Genomic DNA, 27963 nt, shown 5'->3' with positions numbered 1-27963 from the left:
AACTACTGAAACTTAACAATATAAGGATTTGTCATTTATTTCAGTCAAATTCTTTGCATTTGCAGGGTTCTATCCACAGAAATCTTGATGAGCAGAGTCTTATGTCATGCAGTGAGCACAACCAATGCAGTACACTACTCTCCTTATCTTTTGAGTGGTCTGGATATCAGTGGCATATTAGGTAATTATGTTTGGGAGGCATCAGAATATTTTTATTTTGGGGCTTCTCTCTTTTCTCTGCTTTGAAGAAGTTTCCAGCGTTGCTGCAGCATGCTTGTGTGAGTTTTCCACACTGCAAACTGAGGAGAGACATTTAACAGGAAAAGCAAATTATCAGAGAATGTAAGACCACAGAAACTTTCTTTGAGATGAAGGACTAGATATTATCAAAGAAAACAGGCTGTAATTGACTTTATTTCAAAATCACCAGGTATTCTTTACACTGCACTTTTAATAAAAACAAAGCAACGTAGCCACTGATGTAATTTTCAGTTCTGAAATGGCCTCGATTGTATCCTTCAAGGACATGGGACCTGTGAGATGATGTTATAACACACGGGCATACTCTTCTGTACAGAGCAGAAGACCATGCATCACATCATAGAAATGACACCGACATGACAAAGTAAGATTGTCCTTAAAGAATTACATTTTAACAGTGCCAAATTGCTAGTTGACCTGTAACAGCCTGCTTTGAAAGCAAGAATGTCACGAGCCTGAGTCTATTAGCAGTCCGAGACTCATCAACCATCAAACTTTTACATGGCTTTTTAGTTCTTCCCTGTCCCAGCTTGTGTTTTTCCTTTGTCTAACAGACAACCCAGTTCTGAGCCTTCAGGTGAAGCATGTTTACTTGGCACGGAGAAGAAATCAAGGAACAAATTCATCACACAGCAAGTGACAGAAAAGTGTGCATTTCAGAAGTCATAACTGTGCAATAAATCCCAAGAGGTGGGACAGACCTAGCACACACACACACACACACACACACTCACACACACTTTGCTTAAAAAACAACCGTACATTTTTTTCTTTGGCCCAGCTAACAATCTCACTACTGTGCAGCCAGACCGCAGCAAAGAGCCGCTGCTTGTTTACCATGGCTGAACAAGGCCAGATCTGTCCCTCACGCTCGCTGGTCCCAAGCCCTTCGCCTCACAGCGGTCCAGCTTTCACCTCGGCGGCTCCTACAGACGGAGACTTGTGGGAGACAAGAAGCCCTTGCTGCCCACAGCGACTGCCGAGCAGGCAGCGGGGGCAAAGAGCGGCACTCGCCTGCTCGGCAGAGGTTCCGCTTCTCGCACTGACAAAACCCTGGTGCCCTCTCTAGTGCCGACGGAACCTGACAGAGCTCCAGATGAGTTTCGATCTCAAGCACATACGCGACTCTTGGGGACGGTACTGTGTAGGGCCAAGAGCTGGACGCGATGATCCATGTGCATCCCTTGCCCTTTCCAACTCAGAGTATGCTGCGATTCTGTGACGAGGAGGCTGCCACCTCCACGGGAGAGCTACGCGACGCCCGCCGTGCGGCCGCACGGTGTCACCGCGGGCCGAGGGACACCCCGCCCCGCCCGGCACGGCGAGCGCCGCCGGAGCGGCCGCGCCTTGCCGGGGCAGCGCGGCGGGACCCGCCCCGCCCGCAGCCGCGCGATGACGTGAGCGGCGGGAGCGCCGCCCAGCCGGAGGCAGCGGCAAGAGCGCGGGTCGGCGCGGAGCTGCCGCCGCGTCCCCCGGCCGGCGCCGCCGTGCATGGGGAGGGAGCGGGCGGGACGCTGCCTGCGCGCCGCGCTGCACAGCTGCCGCCGCCGCTGCGGTGAGTGGAGCCGGCAGCGCCCGCCCGCCGGCGGGGCCCAGGGGGTGGCCGGGGTGGCGGCAGCACCGCCGTGTCCCGCGCCCCGTCCCGCGGGCGGGGGCTCACTCCCGGCGGGCAGGGGCGGGCGGGCGCTCGGGGGGCGGGTGACCGTGCCCGCAGGGCGCTGTGAGCGGGGCACCGCGCTGGCTTCCTCCCCCTCCGTAAACAGGGCTCCCGGGGGGCGGGCCGGGCCGACCTGGGCGGCGAGGGAGCTGGAAGTGTGGCTGCCGCGCCTCTTCGGTGGAGGTGCCGTGTGTTGCGGGAGAACTTCCTCACGATTACTTATTTGTGCCGTTAAAAAAAAAATCTCTTTGCAGAAGGAGGGCAAACAGTCACGAAAAACCACACTTGTGGTTTTTCTCTGTAAGTCTCTATTGAATTTGCTCCTGCGTGGGGAAGTGTTCCGTTAGGTCTGGGCTGTGAAATAATGGATTTGATTAATTTTCAGAAGATAATTTTTCTTTTAAGAAAAGAATTTCAGATCTAACTTACTCGGATTTTTTTTTTTTTTTTTTTTTTTTTGCGACCGAAGTCTAATTAGAACCTGATTGTGGCATTGTCTTCAAATTTCTCACTTCTGCAGTCAGTGACAGGTGAGAAAATAGCACCTTCCTTTGGTTATTCATAAATTGTTTTATGCTGGGAATTGTTGACTGTATTCCTTTTGGTTGCTGTACAGAAGGAAACTTAATTGGGAAGATTGTAACGCCTATTAACAATTTTGAGTGTAATTTTGCACTTGAGATTATTTGCTTCGTGATCAGTGTTTCTGACATCTTAGCTCTGTAAAGCTTACCGATTTATTATCTACTTCATTTGTTCTATTGCTAGTTAAATGTAATGTGTATGTAACTAGGTGAGAGAGAAGTATTTTTTAAGTTTCTATTATATGGAAATACAGTATTGACAAGACTATAAAGAAATTCTGTGCACACTTAAATGTATTTTGGATCAGTTATAGGGATTAACTTTCTTTTCCTTCCCTGCATCTCTTCTTCATAACTGATATGGTGCTAATACTGTAGTTATATTCTTTGGGCATGCCCATTTTTCTTCCCTTTTTAGAGTTTCTGGCAGTAATTTGAGGATTCAGTAGGAATACGGTAGACACTACTGTGTTCTGCTTGATGAGGATGCATCCAGAGTGACTTACATGGTGTAAGTCTAGACTCTTGAATTAAACAGCTTCAGTATTATTGTATGAAATAGCAGGGATTTTAAGCTGTGGTGGACTTTCCAGAGAAGCCTAAATTTGACCTATTTACAGATTTTCATTTTTTGTAAGCACCAACGGCAGCAACATGGGGAAGGAGTATTTGCTGCTGGGAGGGGAAGTTGTAATGAGGAAGAAGTACATGGAATGCAGAAAATGGTCCAACATCCTTGTTGGTTGAATCAGACTGACTGGAACTGCAGAATGGAAAATGAAAGGAGGTCGCTACTGCTTTTTACTTGTAGCTGTTCAAACTGATGATTAGGCTAATAAAAAGTTGAAATCTCTGTAGAATAACTATTTTCAAACCATGTGGAGGTAAACAGACCATTTCCAAACCATGCATGACCACAGAATAGTACTAAAGTGGGTGTTCTGCCATGTTGTACTAGCAGTGACATCATCTTTCTGAAGTTAGGAGAAAAGCAGTTGCTGAATGAGGTTGTTGCTTTGCCATTGGTCTCTTTTTATTTCAGCTTTGGGACATTTTTACAGTATGATTTTTTGTAAACAAAAGCTAAGTGATAATGTTTGCAGTTACAAGAAATAACTTGAGATCTTATCTGAAAGAGCCTTTAAAGGGAAATAAACGCAATGCAGAAATGTAGTAGTATTAAACAGAGACAGTAATTAAATGGTGTTCATTATGAATAGAAGAGTATCAAAAGTTACAAAACTTGCAATTAAAAAACAGTTAACAGAATTGACCATGCAATAGTAAAACAAGTATTTGTTCTAAAAAATGGAATTCTGAAAAAAAGAAAAAAAACAACTGGAAGAAGGCAACCAAAATCTGGTGGCTTTTTTTAGAAAAGTGACTGGAGCTTTAACTAGGAGGTAGAAGTAGATGACCTCCTGCGGAGCCTTTCAACCCAAATTATCATATCCAAGTGCTCCTCTTCTGTTACAGGCTAGCATTTTTCTTGTAACACACCTGCTACTTTTTACCTAGGCTTGCATGCAAATGTCATCTTTGTCATTAGGCAAGTACACAGTTATATTTTTTCATTTGACTTAATAGAGCTGCTGTTTCAAAGGCTCTGACCCTGACCCTGCACTGATTTTGGTGGGTTCTGTATGTATTCATATGTCCCATGGGGTTCTCAGCATGAGGCCAGTAAGATGACTAATATGAGTAATACTAGCATGATCTGAGTCAACATTTGAGCTCATGCTTACGTTTGTATTTCTTTAATTTGTTTCAGTTACAATTTCTTTATCAAAAGGTGAATAAGGAGCTTTCTTGAATTTCTGAATATGAGATTTTAAAATTATTCTGTAAAATTATTCTGTCTTCATGCAGATGTGAAAAACCGTACAAAAATGTGAACATATGAAGAAGCTTCTTTGTAGTAGTTCTGCTGAAGGAACAGTAATCCAGTTTTATTTGCTGCATACAAATAGATGCTTTCTGCTGCATACTGTGTTCATCTAGGGAATAGATTGTACGTCTCACTTAAATTGGTTGTGCGCATCAGTACAGTGACAGCTACAAGGTACAAGTGTAAGGTAGGTTGTCACTGTCAGTTGCAACCTGTAAGGTGCTCAAAGAAAAAGGGTGATGCCTCACTCAAATGTCAAGCTCTGTGGGTTATGCAGTACTGGGTGCAGAGAGGTCTGGTTCATGTGGACAATGATAACCCCCACGTGTTATGTAGAACGACTTGCCTAGAAGGCAATTGTCCATCTAATTTTGGTTATGTAGTTACTGTTTCACACAGTCAAAGCTGAATCTTTAAATCTGATTTGTAGAAAAAACCTGTCCAATCTGGTGCAGGCACCTATTGATTTAAAATCAATAGAAACATTGTCCCTTTCTGAGGTGAGTTGTCTCTGCATCTGTCTTTGATAATGACTTCCACGTAGCATTACGTGGTTCCTTTTGTTGTTAGTAGATTGCTTTTTAATCCTGGTTGCACATTTCCTTGTATTTGGAAGGAAGGGGTTAGCTCTTGCTGCTTAGATTTTCTGTATTCTTGGTTTTCTTCTGGTTTTGTGTGGTGCTTTTTTTGCAGGGGTGGGGGAGGGGGGATGTATATGTGTGTATTTCTTTTTTCTTAGAGTCTTTAGTATTTCTTCATAGCTCATACAAATATATGAACTAATTCTGTTTTTCTGTGTTTTTTTGCGATGTCACAAAAGGCAATATTCCAGGTGAACTGAGAATGTTTTTAATACCTTTCCTCTTTTCATCAGAACACTTTTTCTTGTCTCATGTGTGCCTGTATTAAGCAGAGATTCTGCTGAGCTGCGCATCCTGTGAGTGGTTGTTTTGTTTATCTGCTTACATTTGGCTTAAAATTTAATGTCACGTGGGAATAACTGCAAGCTTTTCTTTCAGGGGTATATTATTTTATGTTTGTTGACATCAGATGTTATCTGTCTTCTGGTTTTTTTGCTTGGCTAGCTCTCAGTTTTGATCCTGCTCAAGTCTCATGTAAGCCAGTTATCACCAAAGTTGTTTTTAGGCTAGGACTTTGAAAGTACTTATATGCTTGCATAAATACGTATGGTGTGTTATTTCTTGCTCTGCATGCAGCCCACGTGGGATCTTTTCTGATGTTTACCCCAGTTCTTAATCTATGTGTTCTTCGTGGTGTAAGATTTTTTATCAACAGTTCAGTGCAGCTGATTTAGCTGGCATTACCTTTATAGTTCTGCTTAAGTAAATGGATTTATTATGCATGTTCAAAGTATTGTGATTAAAGTTATTAGCATGTACAATTAAAACTTTTTAAATGCTTCTTTATGTGACTTCATTAGTCTCAAGGATTCATTTTTTGCAGTATTTAGTGAGAGTAACTATCAAATCAGTTTAAAGGAGTTCTTTAGACCTTTTTTTGCACAGTCTATATCATTCTGTTCACCAGAAACAATGCAAGAATTTTGAGGGTTTTTTTGGTGAACAGATAATATGTTAGAGCAATAGTGTTAGCGTACAGGTCTAGTATGCTTTAAATGAGTATTTTCCATCTCTGAGATCCTATAGTCTTGTTTGACTGCAAGGATTTCATAGTTATGACAAAAATGTTCATCACTATTCAGTGTGTCATAATACTGGCTACAGCTTGGGTTTCTAGTACTGTCAGATATTTCTAAAGTAGGAAAACTTTGCCTTCTAAACATCCAGTGTTGATACATAAACATACAGTTAATTTGGTACCTGTACTTATCAAACAGTTTTTAGAGGCCTCAGTTATTCAAGTGCATTTAGATTGGGAGGCCTCTTAATTTCAACATGAAATTATGGGATTACTTGCATGGATTCAGATATGGAGGTAGGGGTTGCAGGTAATGTTTGAGTTGTGTGTTAGGTGAAATTTGACTGGGAAACTAATGCAACACCATTTGAGGACAAAGACAATTGGAAAGCAAACAGTAATTCCTAATGAAAGAGGGGTTTATAAACCATAGAGAGAGAATTATAAACTATGAAGTCACAAAGATCTAAGAATAAGGTGGAGTTGTAGTTTTATCATGTGTATTAAATGTTCTCTTAACCTGTCTTTGTTCTTAAGATTTTTCTTTTCTTAGCCTCTCACAAACACTGGAATTTGCTGCTTCCTTGGTTGTGTAAACACAACAGCTTTTTGTAGGGCTGTGCTGTAAACTGTATCACAAGTGACCTAAGTTAAAATTAATTTTTTTGTCTCATTTGGAACAAGTGGCATGAGGGAAAGGGAACAGACAGGATAACTTCTTAAGCTGGCTTGCAGTGTCAGAGAAAATGTTGTGTAATCGCATCCTGGATAACCCCAAAGATGGACTGAGCTACAAAAGAAATGTTGGGTTCCCAGTGGAATTGGAGGGCACTGGATTGCACAAGACCCAGATCCTCAGCTGTGGGTAGTAAAGCTTGTGTCAATCCAACAGCTGGCTCCCAAAAGACAGACTTTGGAACTACTGTAACAACTGTGTAAATAGGTGCATGGTTATCTTTTAATTGCCGCATACCTGGGTCTTCATAAACTTTTGTAACTATGCTCTCTGTCAGGGAGCTTGTGAAAATTTACTTCTGGCTGCTTTTCTCCTAGCCTGGTTTCTTCAATTAAAGGTGATTTCAAGGTAGTTGGCTAACATTAGGGCATTCTATTCCTCTGTATCTTCTCTTCCCTAAAATTGGACACTAGCCCACTAAAACTATGTTTTGGACATTGGAAGGAGCATGGATGTGTACTGAATTTCAGTGAGTATTTCATAAGCATGCTTGCAGAAGCTGGGGATAAGCATGTTAGACTTAAGTTTGTGATAGCAAGAGTGCAAAACTTAGTAAAACACAAGCACTGTGCAAAGTGGATGTGAAAATGAACTGGAGTCTTCACTTTTCATTGCTATGCACTGACGAACCTAAAACCAGTGTGATGAAATAGGTGTACATAAAAGTGGAGAATAAATCAACCATAGGATTTATTTGGCTGAGGTTTAATGGCATTACATCGGTATCACTCAGAAACAAATTAATTTGAAGCTAGGTTTGCAGTATAGTTGCACGTGTGATTGTAACACGCATACCCATGTACCTGAACTCGTTAATATTTCAGCAGTTGGAAGCCACAGCAGCTTAAGCCTTACAGGACACTGAAAGTTTCTCATGACCTTTGCAACCCAAGGTGGTGCACATCTTTTAGCAGTGTTTGGGAGGGTATCTTTAGACTGCAGCACTCTTTAGCCATGCCACAATTTTCTTGAGCTTTGGTATTTTTTCCAGGTTTCTTTCCAAAGAGCTCTGCCACTTGCTGAGATTGCTATCTTATTGTCCCAGTTTCAGCCAAGACAGAATTAATTTTTCTGCGGTAGCTGTGAGGGGGTGGAGCCTGGACCCATGTGGCAGTGTCTAGGTTGTTATTTTATACTGTGTGCATCATTCTGTTGGAAGTAGGATGAATTCACTTCTGGAAAGAAGGGTGTGGCATTAGGTCAAGAAGAAGTGTGGTGGGAAGAGGGAACCTGGGGGCTTTGGGGAGTGTTTTGCATGTAAATCACTCTCTTTTGTACACTTTTGTTATTAATACTGTTGCTGTTACTGTCCATGTTCTTATCTCATTGCTGTTTCCAGTAGATTTTTCTTACATAAACTTGTAATCTCTGCCTTTTGTTTTTTTTACTGGAGTGGGGACATGGAGGGACCAGCCAGGGTTTCTTTTTAGTGGGAATGCCAAATTGGGAATACCATTCCTAAATCATGACACATCAATAATTCTGCCATTGAATCCACAAAGCTGAATTTTAGATTCACTTTGGAATGCCAAAATGTTTTTACTTTGTTTTTTGAAAAAGATTATAGTATTTGTCAATTTTTACGGTGATTTGGTGAGTTTTGACACATTGAAAGAGTTTTTTCAAACTCTTGAACCTGATGTAAAAAATTTTTGGTAGGTTGATAATACATGAGGTCTCTTCTTGTAGTTTGTTATGCTGTGATGTAGCTATGCAGTTGTTATGACTGTGCAGGGTGGTGAAATATTATTTTTTAGTCTGACTTTTTAGAAGGATATTTGAAGTTTGCCATGACTTGATATTACAGCCATTAACTGCCTGTCATAATATGCTAGAAGGCATTGACTGTCTGGTTTGCAGTAGTCTTGTGGACTGCTCAACCAAACTTTATGAAAGGCCTTTGAACAGCTTTATATTTAGATTTTTTGAAACCATTTCTGTAAATACTGAGTAAGCATTAGTTTTGAACAGCATGTGAGGCGCTTGGTGCTTTGTCCTAGTGTGTCAAACTATTTTGCTCCCTCTCCCTCATCTTGGGTGAACAACTCAGTATTATTTTGAGTTGATGCAACATATCTTAAGTGTTTCTAAGTGAGAATGCCTAAAGGGAAGTCACCTTGAGTGCCCTTTATAATGCAGTTAATGGGTTAAATATCTGTGAAGCCAGGAAAAGTGATGGTCCCCTTTATGCTCAGGGGACACACAGAATGAAAACAAGTGCATATCCCTGATTTTCAGTTGACAAGCAGCTAATAGATATGAAAATGATATCTTTAAATTATTGTCTGTTTGAAAGAAAACTGTTTGGAGGTTTTAGTTATAATTCTGCTAAAGCCTAAATTTAGTCAAATGTTGTAACTTTCATTTAAAGACAGATATTGTATGTATAGAATCACAGGTTAATTTAGTGAAGCAGGACCTCAGTTGGTTTCTGTTTCAAAGTTCTGCATAAAGCAGGGTCAGTAAGGAGGTCATAATAGGTACAAAAGCTGTATCCAGGAAGGTCATAAAAATTTCCAAGGATGGAGATAACACGGCCACCACTGGATTTTCATCTGGATGTCAAACATTCTCTTTATTTCCTCCCTGAACATTTTGTGTTTCAACTTGTTCCTGTTGTCTCTTGTCCTGTGGATGGAGGACAAGAGCTTGGCTCAATCTTCTGAATAACTTCCATGTTGGTGCTGAAGGCTGCTGTTATGCTCCCCCCATCTCATCCAGGTGGAATAGACCCTGCTTCCTAGTCTGTCCTCATAGGGCACCAACTGCGTTGGTGGCCTCTGCTGTGAACTTGTTCCTGTTTGCCAGTGGTTTTTGTCTATGTTAGGGCAGTGGAATAAGACCTAGATTCAGCTGAATTTTAAATTCAGCTAAGATCTGAATATTGACAAATTCCTAAATAAAGGACAGTAGGTGGCCAGAGACTTTCTAACAACCAAACTGGGAATATGTTCTTCCCCTAGTTTGTGTAAAAATAACCATACAATGATGAATAATGAGTGGTTTAAATCCTCGAAGGATGCTGTGACCAGAAACGGACTGTTCAGCTCATGTAATTGACTGAGCTTTCATTCTTTATTGAACTGCACAGTTTGAAAAATATAGTATGTTTTGATAAATTTATTTTGTTATATAACTTTTCATTATAAGTATTGCATTTAATAATGTCAACTGTAGCTTTTTTGACAGTTTCCTATGTTTTTGTTACATTTCAATTTTAGAAATGCAGTGTGCCAACAAGAAGTTAAAAATTACTGTAGTTGAATACTGTAGCCAATACTGTGCTTTTTGGCATAATTTAATTAATTAAAATTCAAAGTCTAGATTGAACTCATTACATTCCATCTCTTCTTACATAAAAATGCACCATAATATGTCTTGTTTAGTTAAAGACATTAGTGTGGAGAACTATTTGGCTCTTTGAGTGATAAAACACATGGAACAACAGTTTAAAAAGTAAATGTGCTACATGAATGGTTTATATTAAATGTTCTCTTTAATTTCAGTCATAACTTAAAGATGATATTTTTAATTTGAATAAATAAATTTGTCTGGCCATTAGATTGCTGAGTACTTAATGATACATGACATGAATAGAACACATGTATTTATTTTTTGGGGTTTTTGGGGGTTTTTTTGGCACTTTTGTTTGTTTGGGTTTGTTTGGTTTTGTTTGTTTGTTTGGTTTTGTTTGTTTGTTTTATTTTAATTTTATCTTTGAGTCTCTAAGATTCACAGACTGTTCAACCAGCTGGAACTTTTGGAGTGTTACAGTCTTTTGTTTTTGTTAGGTCATTAAACTTCAACCTGTTGAGACCAAAGTATTCTATTTTGCTGAAATGAATGTCTTCTAAAACTGATTACAAGGGTGTGCCAGTGCAGTTTGGTTCTTTCATCAAGCTGGATTGCTGAGTACAAGTTTACAAGTCAAATTTTAATATTTGCCTTTCTTAACAGTTTCTCTGTGATCTCATTGCATACTAATAAAGTTAATTGTGGAATGCAGGTTTTTTTCCCTAAGAAACATAAATATATCGTGGATCAGAGTGCCATTTTTTTGCATCATTTAATGACCTTGGAATTTGTTTAATAAGAGCTTGTACTAGTGATGTTATTTGTGCTTAAAATTCTTCCATTTCTTACTAAGGTTTGCTCTTGTACTTGAGGAGCTAAGTATATACACAATGTTAGAGTACTTGCCTTGTTTCCACTTCTTTTTGGTTTCTATTGCTTTTTAAAGTTTATGTTCCTGACTCTTTTCTTATTATAATGACCTAAATTATTAGGCTGCTTTCTTGATTATGAACTATTAAGGAGAAAGAAGAAATTTTATGAAATTCACCTCATGCTCCACGGTTGTTAAGCAAAATAACATCTTAATTATTTCCTCTATTAGGCAGAGGTATATGTTCAGAGACTGTAAACATGCAGGAATTATCACTATGGTATTATTTCACTATGGTATTATTGGTTGAAACAATATTTTGCTTACTTCTGGTTAAGAAGAAAATCTAATTTTACATCTAACAGTTCTTTATAATGCATTACAGTGATTCTAGAATAATTACCTGTTGTTTGGTCCAGTATCTTTCTTATCTAGACATAATTTCCAGTTACTCACTGAACCTTTAGAGAAAGAAGTGAGCAAACAAAACTGATGTACATCATTTTGATGTCAGGGAATTAAGGTGGTAAATCATTGTCTCCGATGACATTTACAGGAGAAAAAAGAGAAACTGAAGGAAGAAAGTATTAAAGCCTTTGTGGCAAAAACAAGATGCAGCAACAAGGTTAAATGGGTGTGTAGACTCATTTGGTAAGTTTACACAGCAAGTGGTAGGAAAAAAAAAGTTTGTTTAGATTGTTAATTTGAACTTTCTAATATGAATGATACTGCACCACACACAAGGTAACTATTTTGAACTTACAAATAAAAGCAGACGGTCTTAGTCAAAGACACTGGGATATAATAGAATAGAATAGAAGGTCATAAGCATAATGTAACCTTTCTGTTTCTAAATGGTTATATTTCTAATGTTGTAAGAAAAGGAATTTTCCTCTTTTATCACAACAGCAAAAATACTTCTGAATTCCTTTTTCACCGTAGTGGAGCATGAGGTGAATTCACAGGCAGAAGCAGGAACTCAGGAGGATTCTGAAAATAATATGGGCTTAAAGTAAGGAGAGAGCAAGAATGTAAACGGCTTTGTTTCATCATCCTTCCAGATGACTCTCTGTTCATTACCTTCTTACTATCATCTCTTTACTCTTCTTTTTCAGAACTTTTCTCTCATGTTCAGCCACATCTCTCCTGTTGGGGCTTTGTTTCTTTCTTACATTTCTTCCTCTGGTCGCATTAATCAAACAGCCATTAGCTGTTCTGTTCTGAATCAAGTAGGTTTTAAGATTGCTTTCTGATCTTGACAGTAGTCAATGTCTGACCTACTTGGAATCAAACTTCATGGCCCACATCTAGATAAGGTTTTTTTCTTTCAGTTTACATTGCTGAAACAGCCTTTTGTCTTTCTGGATCTGTTGTCCTCAGATTTACTATAACCAACTCCCCAGTCAAGGTTTGAGTGCCTCTGGAGAGAAAATAGGAAGAAAATAAGATAACCAAAAAGCACTTTACAGCACATTAAATATGATTAGATTTGCAAGCTGGGCTAAGCTATATTAAGATTATCTTTTTGGGGTTGGAAAACTGATTTTCAGTTGGAGGAGAACTGTTGCTGGTTTTAAAAAAGAAATTAGTTTTGATTTGTTAGTGGAAAAAACAAATTTCTTGTGAAAAACAGATTGTGAAAAGACTCAGTTCTATTAGCCTCGGTGGGTAAGGGTGTGGTATTTTGATTAGAAATTTTTTTTTTGATGTGTGAGTAAGGAGAAATACCGGTGTTTTGTCTGGAAGGAAAACAGAAACTGGCAGGTTGCTTGGTAGTAGATGAGAACTGATGTTTAATCTGAATACAAGGATAATGGTAGGAAGTCAAAATGTTTCACAAATGAGGGAAAGAAAATACAGATGACAGGTAATTAAGAAGGTGCAACAAACCCTGAAATTAGTTCAGTTGGTTAGAGCATGAGGCTAGTATTGCTGAGATTGTGGATTCAATCCCCACACAGACCTTTCACTGAAGACTTGGGCTTAGTGATCCCTGTGAGTCCTTTCCAACTCAGAGTATTTAGTGGTTCTTAAAGTCACAAATGTCCTTGCTTCTTTGTCTGTGAAGTGTCACAAAAGTTAACTAAATGTTCTGTGAAGTTGTGGGTAGGGAGTGGTTCTGTATGGAAATAGAAATGGGTGCAAATCTTTGTGTGTCTTGTTAACTTTAACTGTTACGGTATGTATTTAATTATTCCTGCAGTAGTAACTGTTGGAAAGTATGTGAAATGTCAAATTTCAGTGAGGCTGCTGTATTGACAGTGAAGAGGTCCTTTGTGATAAGACTTTGGAAATGCTCTTTTATAACCTCAGTATAGACAGTTGATCTAGGAAAAGATTGATCATCTGGTAGTGTTTGAAGCAGGCATTCATGCTATCTGCAAGTGTTTTGCTCAGTTTTAGTTCCCCATGGTTAAGGGTCAGACACTCTAGCTGTATATGAGCATTAAATATTTCATAATATAAACTAAAATTTTCTCTTAACTAGTGTTAATTTCTCCAGAAAATACTGTATCTTACATGTGTGTGCACACATTCCTTACTACTTTTTCACCAATACCTTTATAGTTTCTGGGCAGGGGAATAAGCAGAAATATGTATTTCAGTCTAAAATTCTCAGTATCTCGAACTCTAACATCATCCTTTTATTTTTTCCATGTGAAGGAATAAAGTATCAGCTTAATAAGCCTTTTATTTATGACGCCTCCATCTACTGACGCACAGATCATGTACCAGATTGGTTTTGCAATTACAGTTCGTGATCTCTCATTTCCCATTTGTTCCAACATACTTTTATTTTAAGGTTTTGTTTTATCTTTGTAATGGATGAGGTCCTTTTGAAGTCATAATTAAAATATTGGATCACAGTACTTAATCACTGGGTGAATTGCTACATAATATAACTGTTTGTAACTGAAACAATGACATAAGTACGGTGCTGTAAATACAGTGTTTACTGTAAAATGTTGTACAGTTCTGTTGTTTTTTATGAGAGGGAGCCTTTAATAGGGTGTCATTGCATATGTACATAACATTAGTCATTCTGTATTTTAAATCATGATGTGCTTCTATTTCATAAAATATTGGAGTCACTTCTAGGTAATTATTAGAATTTCATATGCTTTCCAAATGTGATAGAACATTTTAAATATATATGGCTATTGCTACTGTGTCTGCTAGTTTCAAAACATTTGAAAAGTACTCTTGGTGTTCAGCAGGTAGATCATCAAAATGCTACTGTTGGACTAGTCCACACAAAGTCTGGCTTTAGCAAATCTCATTATATGATTACAGCCATACTTAAAGCGTTAAATTGTGTGTACAAGTAATGAAAGAAATGGCAGGTCAGCAGTGGATTACACAGACTATGTGGGAGTGTCAGTTTGGTCATTTGTGTGTCTTTTCATTTTTGTCCTTGTAACCTGAAAATCTTGGTGGATTTAAGAACATCATTTTTACTGTCAAGGCTACTATGATAACTAAACTATTTATTTGGAACAGATGCATGATATCTAGACTCGATAACAGCAAAACATCATCTGACATATGCAACCGTGTGTTTCTTTCACACAAAAAACCAGAAGATGAAAAAACCCTTATGTAATTTTTAGCTCACTAACAGTGCTGGAATTTATGAAATTGGTAATCTAAACTTCAGTAATTTGCAGCGAAGAAGTAAGAAAAAATTGGCAGTCTTTGTGGCAATGCTACCTCTAGTGATTACATGAAAATTACTTTTCTAGAACCTTTTTCTAGATATATTTCCTTGCACATTCTAGGGTTTATATAAGTTTTTAACTTGTTTCCCCATTAGAAGACACTCTTTGAGTGTTGCCTGTTTGCAGATAATCGATGATTTCTACTTGCAATGGATTATTTAAAATTACTGACTTGAGAGCCGTTACACAAGAAGACATGGAAGATTATCAACTCTGAAAGCAACTTGTATGCGCTTGAGTGATAAAGAAATGAAATACTGGGGAGAGCTGGCTCTTTTGTCTTCTACCAAAAGGAAAAAAACCCAAACCTCTCAAAGGGGCAGAACCAGTTCCTTTGAGGAGTCCAGCTGCTAGGAAAGGAAGGAGGAAATAGGAAATGGAGAATGCCCTGAATAAACAAAGGAAAAGGAGCTTAAAGTGGGGAGCTTTTACAAAATACAGAATAGATCAGGGATATAGAATAAAGTGGAAAGAAGAAGAGTGGGTTTCTTTTTCTCCTCCTTTTTTCCTTCTGTCTTTTTCAGGGCAGGGAGAGGATGATGATGATATATAAAAGAGAAGGGAGGAACAAAACCAGAAAAAAAAAAACATAAGGGAATTTAGCTGCCAGCCTAATTATAGTTCTGCTGGGCTAAACACTCAGCTTGAGTAGTGTTTAGAGGTTTTGCAGGACCACTACAAGCAATGTATTTGCATTTGTGTGGTAAGGGGAAAAATATTTAACCACTTGCCCAAGTCTAGCTACTGCATTGAAACAGCTTGTGAGGTGAAGGGCCAGTAATGTAGCCCTCAGTAGCTGAACAAAGGCAGTACAGAAAGGAATGATTAGAGAGCAACCATAGCTCTAGGAAGGAGTTGGACTGCGTGTGGGACTGCTTTGGATTTGTAAAAGGAATAAGATGTAATGATATTTAATCTGGTTTGGTCACAGTGAAAAACACCTTTGTTTCAATAACATGTCCATTGACCAGGATGTGAGTTCTGGTGCATGAAGCCTTTGGCTGCCTAGCTGGTACCTCCTGTATTATTGAATTGGCAGAAGTTTCCTACCCAAACTGTCAGTCACAAACACACAGAAGCAGAGTGAAAAGGAAGACAACCATACTAGTATTTCTGTGTTTGTTTGGTTATAGAGTAGAATTGCTAATATGGTGAGATAGTCAGCATTAATTGGAAGGGGTTTGGCAAGGCTGAGGTGAGAAGGTATGTGGAAGCTTGCTGTCACTCTTACCAGCGCCTCCTACAAATAGGAGGACCGAGGCCCTTGAGCAGAAAACACTGAGATGAGAGGGGGGTTAAAAGTTTGGAGTACTGGCACTTTCTTCCATGTTTAAGGCCTAGCAGGCAGATTCTCGAAGGGCTCCATGAGATGGGGTTTTCAGTGCAGTGATCCTCTTTTGACTGAGTTAAAGGACAACTAAATTAACTGGAGTTGAGTACCGTCGGTGAAGAATGCCAGTAGGTTATTATTTGTCACTGTTTTATTTCTAGTACTTCTGCAGCAGCGAGAGGGGGTGGGAATCAAACTGACAATATCATTACACCTAGTTTCTCAGTATTGTTACAGTACTTGAAGTAATTTGAAGAAATGCTGTTCCAGAGGTACAACATATGGTGGCTTTCATCAAAGCAAGGAGTTTTGATTGCATTCACTATAAAATAAGGTCCCTAAAATAGAATGAAAGAATAATCATAACTGGAAATGTGCTTACAGCCATTGAAGTGGGTTTTAAGGAAATGTTTTGAAGTGCTTCTAAAGAGGATCTGCATCTGGATCACTTTTTTTTTTCCGTTTCTCTGTATTTAAGAATAACCAGACGTGTATATGCAAAAGATACAGTATTATCACTAGAAACCTGGTTTCTGATCTTTTGGGATTCAAGTTGAAATTTACATTAGATTACTATGCATAAAGCAAGTCAACAACCAAGCATGTTTGACTCCATAATCTTACTGAGCCGCAGCTTGTTTAATTTGAGTGGTGGTTTTTTTGGTTTTTTTGGTTTTTTTTTTTTTTTGTATGAGGATTCAAGTACTGTTTCCCTTCTTGGGCTCTCATTCAAAGCCTTGTGAAATCAGCAAAATTTATTTGAATTCATTTGAATTAAACCATTTTCATTTTGAGGTATGTGGATGTGATACAAATTTGAGTAATATATGGCTCAGGTTGTTGCTTAATAAATCAAAGCAGGTTTTATGTGTATTATCTTTTTATTTATAGGATTTCTGAGTTATTGTTGAGGTAAGTAGGCTACTAAAAGATCATCATTCTAGATAAAATATCAGATGTAGCATTTTGGTACCCACTGGATTTGTTACTTTGACAAATATTTCTGTATAGCAGGTCCTGTTTATTGTTAAAATCTTGAAGTTCTTGGTCTAAGTTTAGCAAACTTCTATGTCCCAGAACTCTCTTGCAATGTAAGCTAAATGTTGAGAAGAGGTATGGGAAAACTCCAGTATCCATTTCCACTTGAAAGTTCTAAAGATAACGGAGAACTAGGGGCTGGAGGACAGGCAGTGAACAGCATGAAAGAGGTTGTAGTCCTTGCTTGTATTCATTGGCAGACTGGGTTGCAGAGACATACTTTATTGTAGTTGCAAGGGAAGAAAAACCTTTAATCTTCAAACATTTTGCAATTAGTAACTTCTCTTCCAATCTTAAATGGGTTGTCTGGTTTTTGTTTTTATGTCTAATTGACATTGCTTGCTGGTTGATGTAATCACCCCACAATGTATCTTAGTTTAAAAGAAAACCAAAAAACAACCAGTCCTTTTCTATCTTTATGTAGAACCCAGAAAAAAGCTATTTATTTCCAGGAGTCAGTCTGCATCCATGTTTTTTTCCCCATTTACAGATTGAGTTACAGATTGAAACATCCTTCAGTTTGAAGAAAAGGGTTCTGTCATTTTAAAGTTTGGTCTGCACTGCTTGGAAAAAAAATCATGTTAGCTCAAAGAAACTTTAAATTGAACCAGCTACTCTGTGTTTGTTTTTGTTGCGCAGCAAAGTTCCTATATAAAAGTAGAATTTTGGATTACTGTTCCTTCTTTCATATGGAGATCTTGCACTTTTTTTGCTGATTTTTGCAAGTTAGAAGCTCTTCCAGCAAGTTTAGTGATTGTATCAAATATGTACAACTTTAACAGACTGCAAATGTTTGTGAATGATAGCTTTATTCTTTGATGTAGTCCTGAATTTTTGCAGTTGTTAAGTATTCTTGGGTTTGTAATTTGTTGTATAGATAGTCTTTAAACTAGAATAATCCTAAGTAAATGCAGAAACTATAAAACTGTACTTCTGTTTTGGATTTCAGCCAGGTTGTACGTAAGGTCCCCGCCCAGGATGATTGAGTCCTTTATATATTTGAAGTATATAAGAAAAATTGAATGTGCTTAATGGTTATTGTATGTGTGTTTGTATAAAGAACACACAATCTGCTCCATATATATAGGTAGTGCTTATAAGATGTGTTTTCTGCTCAATTACATTGAAAATTTATATTCAGTTCAGATCTCACTATACAAGGACTTACTGTGATTACTACTCAGGGCATGCTCAATTATTTCCCAAGTGTAGCCTGCATTTTTCTTGAGTATCTAACTTAACACTGATATCATTAAAATGTCTGTCTTTTAAAAGAAAGTTCTACTTGAAAGGCTTCTATCTAATTTTGTCTGATTGTGATTCTGGTTCAAAGCTTCTTAATACTAGATCATTCCAACATTGGCATGCTAGAAAAAGATCAGTGAAGTACTGCCAAAGATAAATACAGCTGGAGTACATGATGTACTGTGGGCTGAAGGAATTGTGTATTTTCATTTGGAGAAGTCTAAGGAGACATCAGTTTGTTGTCTTCAGCTACCTGATGGAAGGCTATTAAAAATATGGAGTTGGACTTTTTCTTGAAGGCACAGGGTGTTTGGATGAGAGAAAACAAACAGAAGGAGCATGGGAAATTTTTGTTAGGTATTAAGGAAATATTTTTCAGCAGGAGGACAGTCAAACACTGGAACAAACTATTCAGAGAAGTTGTGAAATATCCACCTCTGAACATGGTATAAATTTTGCTATATAGGCTTTGAGGCTGGTATAATTTGATCCTACTTTGAGTAGTGATTATAGACTAAATGGCCACCATAAGTGCCTTTCAACTATATTAATTTATTATTATTATTAGTAGTAGTAGTTGTAGTAGTAGTATTGTTACACTTTTGCATGTAATAATTGTGACTTTCAATTTTTTTGCTGTATAAAAATGGTATATTGTTTCACACCAAAGAAAATATTTGCTTAAATTGCACCTGTGTATGAATAACACTAGGGTAAATAGTATTGCTTGGTTTTGATTCTCTTTTGATTATTACATTGAGATTCTAATTAGTGTGTCTAACAACCTTTGTAAAGTGTGGATTTTTTCTTGTTTCTGAAGGTGGAATGCAATGGGATATTAAGTCTAAATCCCTGCAAATGTCTGCTGAAGCTGTATGAATATTTGTGGTTAAATTGAATGCCTCACTAAGTAGAAAGTATGCTTTTTTTTTCTGTATGAAACCTTTTATTTTCTGATTTTCCTTGAGTATCTTTCTAAGAAAATATAAGTTTCCAGCTACAAACCAGCTTTTTCTTAACTCTGCTGGTTTTTTTGCAGATTTAGAGAAACTTCAGTTTCCTGTGGTGCATTTTCAAGTAGGATATGTTTTCAAGTCAGTGTATGGCAGTTAGAGTGGAGCATGTTCCCATATTGTGCTAGCAATCCTGTGTTTTTGGTGTGAAAAAAATGCAGAAGACTTCAGCAAATGCTGAAAACCTTTGAATAGTGCTCACTGAAACTGGTTTACTGAATGTTGTCCCAGTACAAAGACAACTGCTAAGCAAGTAGGGAGCAATTAGGAAAACGAGGTGAAAGGGAGAATAAGACTTTAGCTTTCCAGAATTTCACAGATTTAAGCTAATGTGAAACCACTGTACTCAAAAACTAGACTGCTCTAATTACATAATAAATACATCATTATACATAATCTTAGATTTTGGTGATGTTAGAATAGCAGTGTGGCTGGTTTTGTAGGCATTCATAGTTAGTTCATCTGTTTGTTAAGCTTTGAACATAGCTCTCTTACAGGTAAATTTTCAAGTACATGCCCTTGGTTCACTGAACTTTTATTTCTTTAGCATGTTTATAGAATAGGTATCTTTCACAATTTCTCTGGTTTTCAATGGGGTTTAAATGGTTAAATGTATCTGTTTATGTTCCAAAAAATAGCATGTAGCAGAGTTAGTCAGAAAGTTGAGAACTGAAGTGAGGTTTCTTTGGACTTCATAAATTACATGTTGATCCCTCATGTATTCAAAAGATTTTGTTTGAATTTGCAGTAATGTTAACACTTGCCTCCCCTGCCTCCACAGTTTTGCCAGCAGCTCAAGTAGTAGTGTAAGTTGTGTTGATTTCATTAGTCCAAATTGTGTTGATGTTTTTTGAAGTGCCACTTTCATATAAGAACTTTGCATCACTGCATTCTTCTCATGTGTTGCCAGGAGGCCTACCACTTTTGTATGGGAATTGAACTAATGTGTTTGGTATGGGTTCAGTTCTCTTGTGGTCTGTCAATTTGTGTGTGTACCAATCTGCATACCTTATATCCTACATTGTTAAGTAAATGCTGCCCCTATTGCAGTTCCAGAAGGTCTGTGTTGACTGTCCCCCATTTGAGAGGCAGGCTTTTCAGTTCATGCAGCTCTCTCTGCTGGTCAGCCTGTATAATCGGTTATGCCTCAATAAAAGCAGTGCCAGATTTTTCCTTTAGTATATGCCTGTCTTTTCCTACTTAAGGGTCAGGAGGCTTCATTGGAGAAGGTCAGTTGCCTTCCTCCTCAAGTCCTTTAAAGACCTCTAGATAATTCACTTAGGTAGTTCTGCCTCACCCCATGATGTATTCCAGTGTGAGTCATTCTCCTTACCAAATAGATCTGCAGTCCTGCATAATTTTGCTGCTATAATCTGTGTCTTTCCTGGGAGCAAAATGGCCTGCATTCTTTCTTTTCCTTTCTTGCCCTGTTTACCCAGTAAACAATTCCATTTTAGTATGGAATTGTTATTTTATAATGATTTGTTTGTCCTAAGTCACGCAACAACTGCTCAAGTATGTATTTTTTCTTGTCTGAAAATACCTCTCAGATGTGGTGCTTTGAGTTTGCTTTTTTACCTTGGAAGTTGACTTCATGAGTGGATGATCATGATTATCTGTCTTTTAAGTTAGTAAGTTACTCTAATTCCCTTCCCCTTTTGGGTCACAGAAAAAGAGTGTTAGTCAGTAGGATGGGAGAAAGAAGTAAACTGTAGAAAGTGACAAGAAGAGATGGAGAAAGGAGACGGAAGAAATTACATGGAAATGAGGACTGAGTGTTCTTAATGTTAATCATTTGGGGAGAAAAAAGTCAGACTTTTAAACTTAATTCTGGACCTTAATATCTTCTGGTCTGATGATTTTCATGTCTGAGGGGGGAAGCACTTGTATAATTTTTCATAGAGTCATAGAATTGCTAAGACTGGAAAAGATCTGAGATTGAGTCCAACCATTAACCTAGGACACCATGTTTGCCATGAAATGATATCCCTGCATGCCACATCCATATGCCTTTTGAGCACTTCAGGGATGGGGATTCCATGACCTCCATGGGCAACCAGTTCCAATGCCTGACTACCCTTTCAGTGAAGAAATTTTTCCCAATATCCAATCCAGATCTCCCCATGTACAGCTTAAGGCCATTTCTTCTTGTTCTGTCACTTACGACCTGGAAGAAGATACTAAACCCCAGCTCACTATGACCTTCTTCAGGTAGTTGTAATGGGGAAGGTGGTTGTTTTCAGGTGTTGCTTGTAAAGATCACAAAGCTGGTTTTTTAAATTCTCCTTGGCTTGAAATATTTGTGAATCTTGGATCACTATGAAACTACCCTGGGAAAGTACTGTTGTGGGCTTGTTCTGCTCCTAGGCTCTTTTCTGGGCACTTACTCTTGGCCGCCACTAGAACTAGATGTGCCTTTGGTCTCATCCTGTATGCCTGTTCTGAAACAAGTGAACCAACAAATGGCCTGGAAAACATGCACTGAGAGAGATTTAACTCTCAAAATCAAGTTGCCTGTTGTAGTTTAGGTAGAAAAAAAATACAAGTAACAGAATTTTTTTCATGGGCAGTGGAAAATCAGTCTAAAAATTAGTCATACAATGCACTAAACAATGACAGTAGCTGAGAAAAGACACAGATTCAAAGAGTGTTTAAAGTTATATGGTCCACAGTGGGTCATGTGGTCCTGGCTCTCTGCTCAAGCAGGACCATCACGGAGCACATGGCATAGGATTGTGCCCAGACAGTTCTTGGATACCTCCAGTAAGGAGGACCCCACAGCCTTTCTGAACAGCCTGTTCCAGTGCACAGTCACCTGCACAGTAAAGAAATTCATTCTTGTATCCAGATAGAACTTCTGTTGCTGTTACTGTTTGTTTTGTTATCTCATTGCTGCTTCCAGTAACTTATTCTTATCTCAACCTGTGATTGTCACCTTTTGTGTCTCCAGTTCTCAATTCCATCCTGCCAAAGTAGGAAGTGGTGTTGGTTTGGGAGAGTACTGGTGGGGGCACTGAACTGAGGAGTACCATTCCTTAACCTCAACAGATGTTTAGAAAAGAAAAAGATGACTAAGTACATCTAGTTAGCTTTGTGTGCATTAGGTCAAAGCCACTCCAAAGTAGCTGTAAATGTATTTTCATAGATAAACAAAAAAAACCTTAATTGCTGTTGCAAAATTCTCTAGAGTATTTCAAAACGGGTTGGATTTACAGGTGTCACAATTTGTTAGTGAGCAGTTTGAGGAAAAGAAGGAAGGAATGATTCATATAATTGAAAGAAACAGAAGGGGTAGACTAAGAAAAAAACATTTTCTAACTAGTGAGTGTGAGGAATTAAGCTTTTTTTTCACTGCTCTGTAGTTATAGCAGGATGTAGGTGTTCCAGAAATACTTGCTGGTACGCTTTCATTGTAGAAGTAACAGTAGCTGCTCAGAGCATTAGCATCAGGAGACATGAAAGACCAGAGAGGAAGCAGGTAGTTAGGAATTCAGGTTTTGAATCAAGTTCCCTGTTCTGAGTGTTCAACAAAGACGGAGGAAAGGAATGCAGTTAGGCAAAGGCTGTAGTGCAAAATACGTGCAGCAAGATTCCTTTTTGATGTTGTGTCTGTCCAAAAAATATGGCCCATGTTTATTAGCTTTATTGCCAAGTTGAAATTTTCACATACTTGAAAATTATATGACTATAAGCACTAATTAATTTTTCTCATACTGTCTATGCTAGTAAAGAATATCAGTCTGTAGAAGTTTTGTTGAAAGATGTTGTATTGTGGTATGTCTTCAGTGGGCACTGAGCTTCAAGAAACCACTGCAAGCAAAATCCAAGGAAGTATCAAATAATAGTAAGAAGGAACTTGGCAGGCTTCACTCTGTCAGTTTCTTTTCCTGTTCAGTAGACAGTTGAATCTGCACAGTAGTCAATAAGAAATTTATGTCACATAATGGTACTAAAGGGAAATTAAATTTTTCAAACTCATCACGTTGGTAGTTTAGGGAAATTTAATAATCACGAAATCATTTGTGATAAACTGTTTCTTGCTGTGATACTGATCACAAAGCAAATACTTCACCAATTGTAGAGCTGCATACTATTAATAAGGAAAACTTCTGCAATACAGGCAAGTACTTGAAGTAGAAAAGCAGTTATCTTTAATTTTAATTCTTTTAAAAAACTGGAAGAAAGAAGACTATTTTAAAGGCAGACCTGTCTCTATTTTCCCTTAAATCCATCATATATGTTATGATAATTGTACATAAAAGAGCTGAAGGAAGGAGATGTACTGCAAGTGTGTTTAATTAATTTTGATGGCTGAATAGATAAAACATGCACGAACATCCCACATGCACATTGTGGGAGGGTTTGTTGTGTGTTCAATGTAATACAGCCCTTTTCAAACTTAAATGAACAGGATGACTGAGAAATCACGCTGTAGAAAGACCAATATTAACTTAGCATTGACAGGTGAGAATCAGCTAATTGTGTTGCTCTTGCTTTTAGTGCTTCTGAACATCTAGGTTTGTTTCTCTGCAATCTGTACTTTGATCTCTTCAACTTCTGTATGGCTGCACAGCCTTAAGACTCATATTACAAAAGCAAGGTATGTGGGGTGAAAGCTGTGTCAAGACACAAGGAAATGACAAACTGCTTCAGAAGCTGTTGGGAGCTGTCCTTCAAGACCACCAGTGCTTTATTAGGGCATTGAAACTTGTAGGAGTGATTTTTTTTTTCTTTTCTTTTTTTTTTTTTTTTTTTTTTTTTTTGACTAGAGAAGAAATTGGCTGGCATGGATGTATTTTATAAACCAACGTTATAAAAGCTGGCACAACTTGCTGAAGTCTCTCTACCACTCTGTTAGGCTGGATGTTTTAAAAGCTCTGTAGAAAAACGATGTACTTTCTTTCCAGGAGGAAGCATAACTGGTTTATCTGAGCAAGATGTTTGCAGAGACTGCCCAGGAAAAATTTGAACAGTGTGAAATCTATACCTGTGAGTTGGTGGACTATGCAGAACTATTCCTTCAATTCAATTTTGTATGTACTTGTGAGAAAGCCAGATATTTATAGTTATTTATTTAGTTCATTGTATGTTCCAGATGGTAAAGAAATAGCATAGCTTCTTTGTTCTCTCGCCATTCTTTTTGACAGTGGCAGATTAGAGGGTGCCCAGCTGGAACCACAGGATTAGAGCTGCTTTATTCCTCTGGAGGACTGTGTATTTAGAAGTATTTACTGTTCTGGTTTCTTTCAGTAAGGCTAGTTGGCTCTGCAACAGGTAACATTTGCCAGTAATTGAGACTGACTTATTGTGTCATTAGGAGCATGCAAAGCATGCCATAGAGACATAGAATCATAAAGGCTGGAAAATACCTCCAAGGTAAGTCCAACATTTGACTGAACACCACCATGCCCACTAAAACCATAGCATGAAGTGCTGTGTCTACTCCTTTGAACTCCTCCAGGTATGGTGAATCCAGCATTTCCTGAGCAGCCTATTCCAATGCATAACCACTCTTTCAGTGAAGAATTTTTTTCATTATATCCAACCTGAACCTCTCTTTGCACAACTTGAGTCATTTCCCCTTATCCTGTCACTTGTTACTTGGGAGAAGGCACACCACATTGCAACAATCTCCTTTCTCATAGCAGCGATACTGATAAGTTCACCCCTGAGCCTCCTTTTCCCCAGGCTGAACAATCTCAGCTCCCTCAGCTGCTCCCCACAAGAATTTATGCTCCAGACTCTTCACCAGATACTTTGCCCTTCTCTGGACATGCTCCAGCACCTCAATGTCCTTGTCATAAGGGGGCCAATGCTGACCACAGGAATGTAGGTATGGCTTCTCCAGTGCCAAGTGCAGGGGACAATCAGTGCTCTGGTCCAGCTGGTACATGGCTTCCTGTGCCGTGGTGGCTGAAGTTCATCATGAAAAAGCAGTCGCTTCTACTGGTGTTTTTTCTCACCCCACAATGGGAAGATTGAAACAGTGATTTGAACATCTGTTTTAACTTGGTCTTGCTCAAGGGCTCTATTGAAGGACTCCTTTAACGTTCTCCTTTTTATTTTCTTCCCCAGCTCTTGTAGTCTTTGTTTTTTTGTTTTTCTTTTCCATTAAGGTATTTACTCCTGCTTCCTTTAATTTTATGTCAGTTTAAAATATGATTTTTGTAGGTTTCATTTGTTCTACCTTAATTTGAAAAAAAACCAGCCTGAAGATGTCAGCAATAGGAGGATGTTACTTTTAATGCTTAAAGGCTGCAGTTGTAGTGCTCAAAGGCATGGGCTACCTCTGACGTTTCCTTCCCATGTTTAAAGAGGGAATAATGACTGAAATCTTCAGTTTAAAGTTCCTAATCACTACCCCCTGACACTCAGCAATGTGATCTCCTCCTCCATCAACTTTTTTCAGCCCATTGAGAGAATAAGTAAATACTGCTTGGAGAGTGACTGAAGAAATATTTGCTAAGGCTTAAAATAATCCTCCTTCCCTGTACATGGGGAGGGGGAGAGTGGGGGCAGGGAGGGGAACAGAATGCACTGAACCACCTGTGGTATATTTTTAACTTCAGTTATTCTTGCTTCTTATTTCTCCTCATGTGTAGCTGTTATTTGGACACCATGTGAATGAGAAGTCAGTGAATTCCTTAACCTTAGTATGGGAAGTGTTCTTTACTGTATGCTCTGCAGTATCTGATTTGTTAAAATGGCAGTGCTAGGCATACTCAACAGAACCAACAAAAACTGGAAAAGCAGTGTCCTTGGTGGGAAGTGACATATCATTTGGTTTAGTTGGATGAGTCTGGGACCTGATGAGGAGAGACCATATTTGCCAGAGATAAGAGGGGAATTGAAGAGTCCTAAGTACTCTTTTGTACAAAACAATGATGTAGAAGTGCAGGAGATGAAGTGGGAGAAATAGCTGTGCTTTTCTTGGTTTTCTTGATTTTCAACATGTGACTGAGTGCGCTGTTTTCATCTTAAACCTGAACTGAGACTCGTGCTTTTACTTAATCCTCTGGTCATGGAGTATTCCCCTCCTCTGGTACCTGTCACTGCCTCCCAGCAAATAATTAATGAGAAGATACTTTCTTCTCAGGAGTGCTTGGAACTTCTTCACAAGTTTTCATTTGTGTTCAGTTATGTTTACAAAGTTTAAAACATAATGCTCTGGTAGAACCTAATTTTCGCAGGATGCCTCCATTTCCTTCTTCTTTTTGGATTTTTCTAGGAATCAAATGGCATCCAGATGTTTGGTCATGTTCAGTAGTTAATGTTTTCCTATGCCTACCAAGATGAAGCAGGCTTCAATCTTCTAGTTTTTCTCATCTGCTTATGCACAAGCATTGATTTCACCTTGTGTGTGTTAAGGTTATGCCTGCCTTTGAATCTTGAACTTTTAATTAGTTTTAAACAAGTTAAATTAACTTTTAATTAGTTTTAAATGAAGTGGAGTAAGTGCTTAATCATTGAGGTTATTTCAGCTGAAATCTGAACCTGATTTTGTACCCAATTGTGGGTGAGAAAGGAGAGAAAAATTTCTCTTTATTAGAAAAGCTTAGTTGGGAGGGGGAGTGGGGATGGGGAAAGAGGAAAAGTAGCTGCTTTTTAGAGAAGTTTGGGCTCAGACTTGGCATACTTGACATACTACATCTGTACTTTTGACCTAGTAATGCATTCCAAACTTGCAGACTATTCAAGCAACATCCAGGTTTTAGAGTAAGAGGTACTCAGATTTTTCTGGAAGATCTGATGTTCTGCTGTGTCACTTTCTAATACATATCATATTGTCCTTTCTCTCTCAATTCACTCTATTTTTTTCCCCTCAAAGATTTGCTTGTTTTACCTGTTGCCCACTCTTTTTCTTCTTTCTGGTGGAGATCATGTACAACACAAAATTGCATCAAATCTTCAGTGTGACTCAGCTGCTGTGCTTACACTGCTTAACAGGACATAGTCTGAGAGGGAGACAATTTGGTTTTAGAAAGTTTCCATATCAGATGAGATAGGATCCTTCATCAGAGAAGGCATCCTTCAATTATTCTGTCTTGCTGTCCACAAAAACCTGTGTCTGGTAAAAAGAAGCTCAAGAACCCCTTCTTAAATTATTTGGATTTTAGATTCTAGGTTTCTAAAATCCTTTGTCAAGTACTAGAGTTACGTATCTGCCATAACCCCTGCTGCACCTCTCTTTGTCTTGGGTCTGGCTGAGATGGAGTTAATTTTCTCACAGGTGCCCTCACAGTGCTTGCTTTGCCTTGGTACCTACAAGCGTGTTGGTGACACGCCAGAGTTTTGGCAGCTGCTGAGCAGCTCTGCACAGCACCAGCGCGGTCTCTCCACCGTTCCACCCTCCCACCAGCAGCCTGGGGGTGGGCAAAATCTTGGCAGAGACACAACCAGGACAGCTGACCCAAACTGACCAAAGGGATATTCCATACCATATGATGCCAGCTCAGATAGAAAAGCTAAGTAAAGGAGGAGGAAGGGAGAGAAATAACACTGACTATTTACTGTGTTTGCCTTCCAGAGCAACTGTGACACGTGCTGCAGCCCTGCTTCATGGGAAGTGGCTGAGCACTGCTTGCTGATGGGAAGTGGAGAATAGGGGTTTTTTGTCTTTGCTTATGTGTACATGAACTTTCGCTTTTGCTTTACTAAACTGCCTTAT

The 27963-nt window shown here is 38.6% G+C and overlaps 1 protein-coding gene across 7 annotated transcripts in view; it reads left to right on the top strand.

Moving 5' to 3' along the window:
- Positions 1-1684: 1684 nt before the first annotated feature.
- JAK2 (Janus kinase 2) overlaps positions 1685-27963 on the top strand; it is an 87221-nt gene continuing 60942 nt past the window's right edge. For 2 of the 7 annotated variants that reach the window (XM_059873185.1, XM_059873181.1), the window contains exons 1-2: positions 1686-1816; positions 2388-2448. The gene's annotated coding sequence lies outside the window, so the exon portion shown is untranslated. Of the gene's footprint in view, positions 1817-2387; positions 2449-5274; positions 5328-24262; positions 24285-27963 lie in introns of those variants that run through there. The other 5 variants (XM_059873188.1, XM_059873182.1, XM_059873187.1 and 2 more) reach the window with 5 other exon arrangements.

The sequence above is a fragment of the Haemorhous mexicanus genome, chromosome Z (genome assembly GCF_027477595.1).
Source record: "Haemorhous mexicanus isolate bHaeMex1 chromosome Z, bHaeMex1.pri, whole genome shotgun sequence".
Classification (NCBI taxonomy): domain Eukaryota; kingdom Metazoa; phylum Chordata; class Aves; order Passeriformes; family Fringillidae; genus Haemorhous; species Haemorhous mexicanus.
Note: the sequence above shows the minus strand (reverse complement) of the source record. Positions and strands in the feature narration are given on the sequence as shown.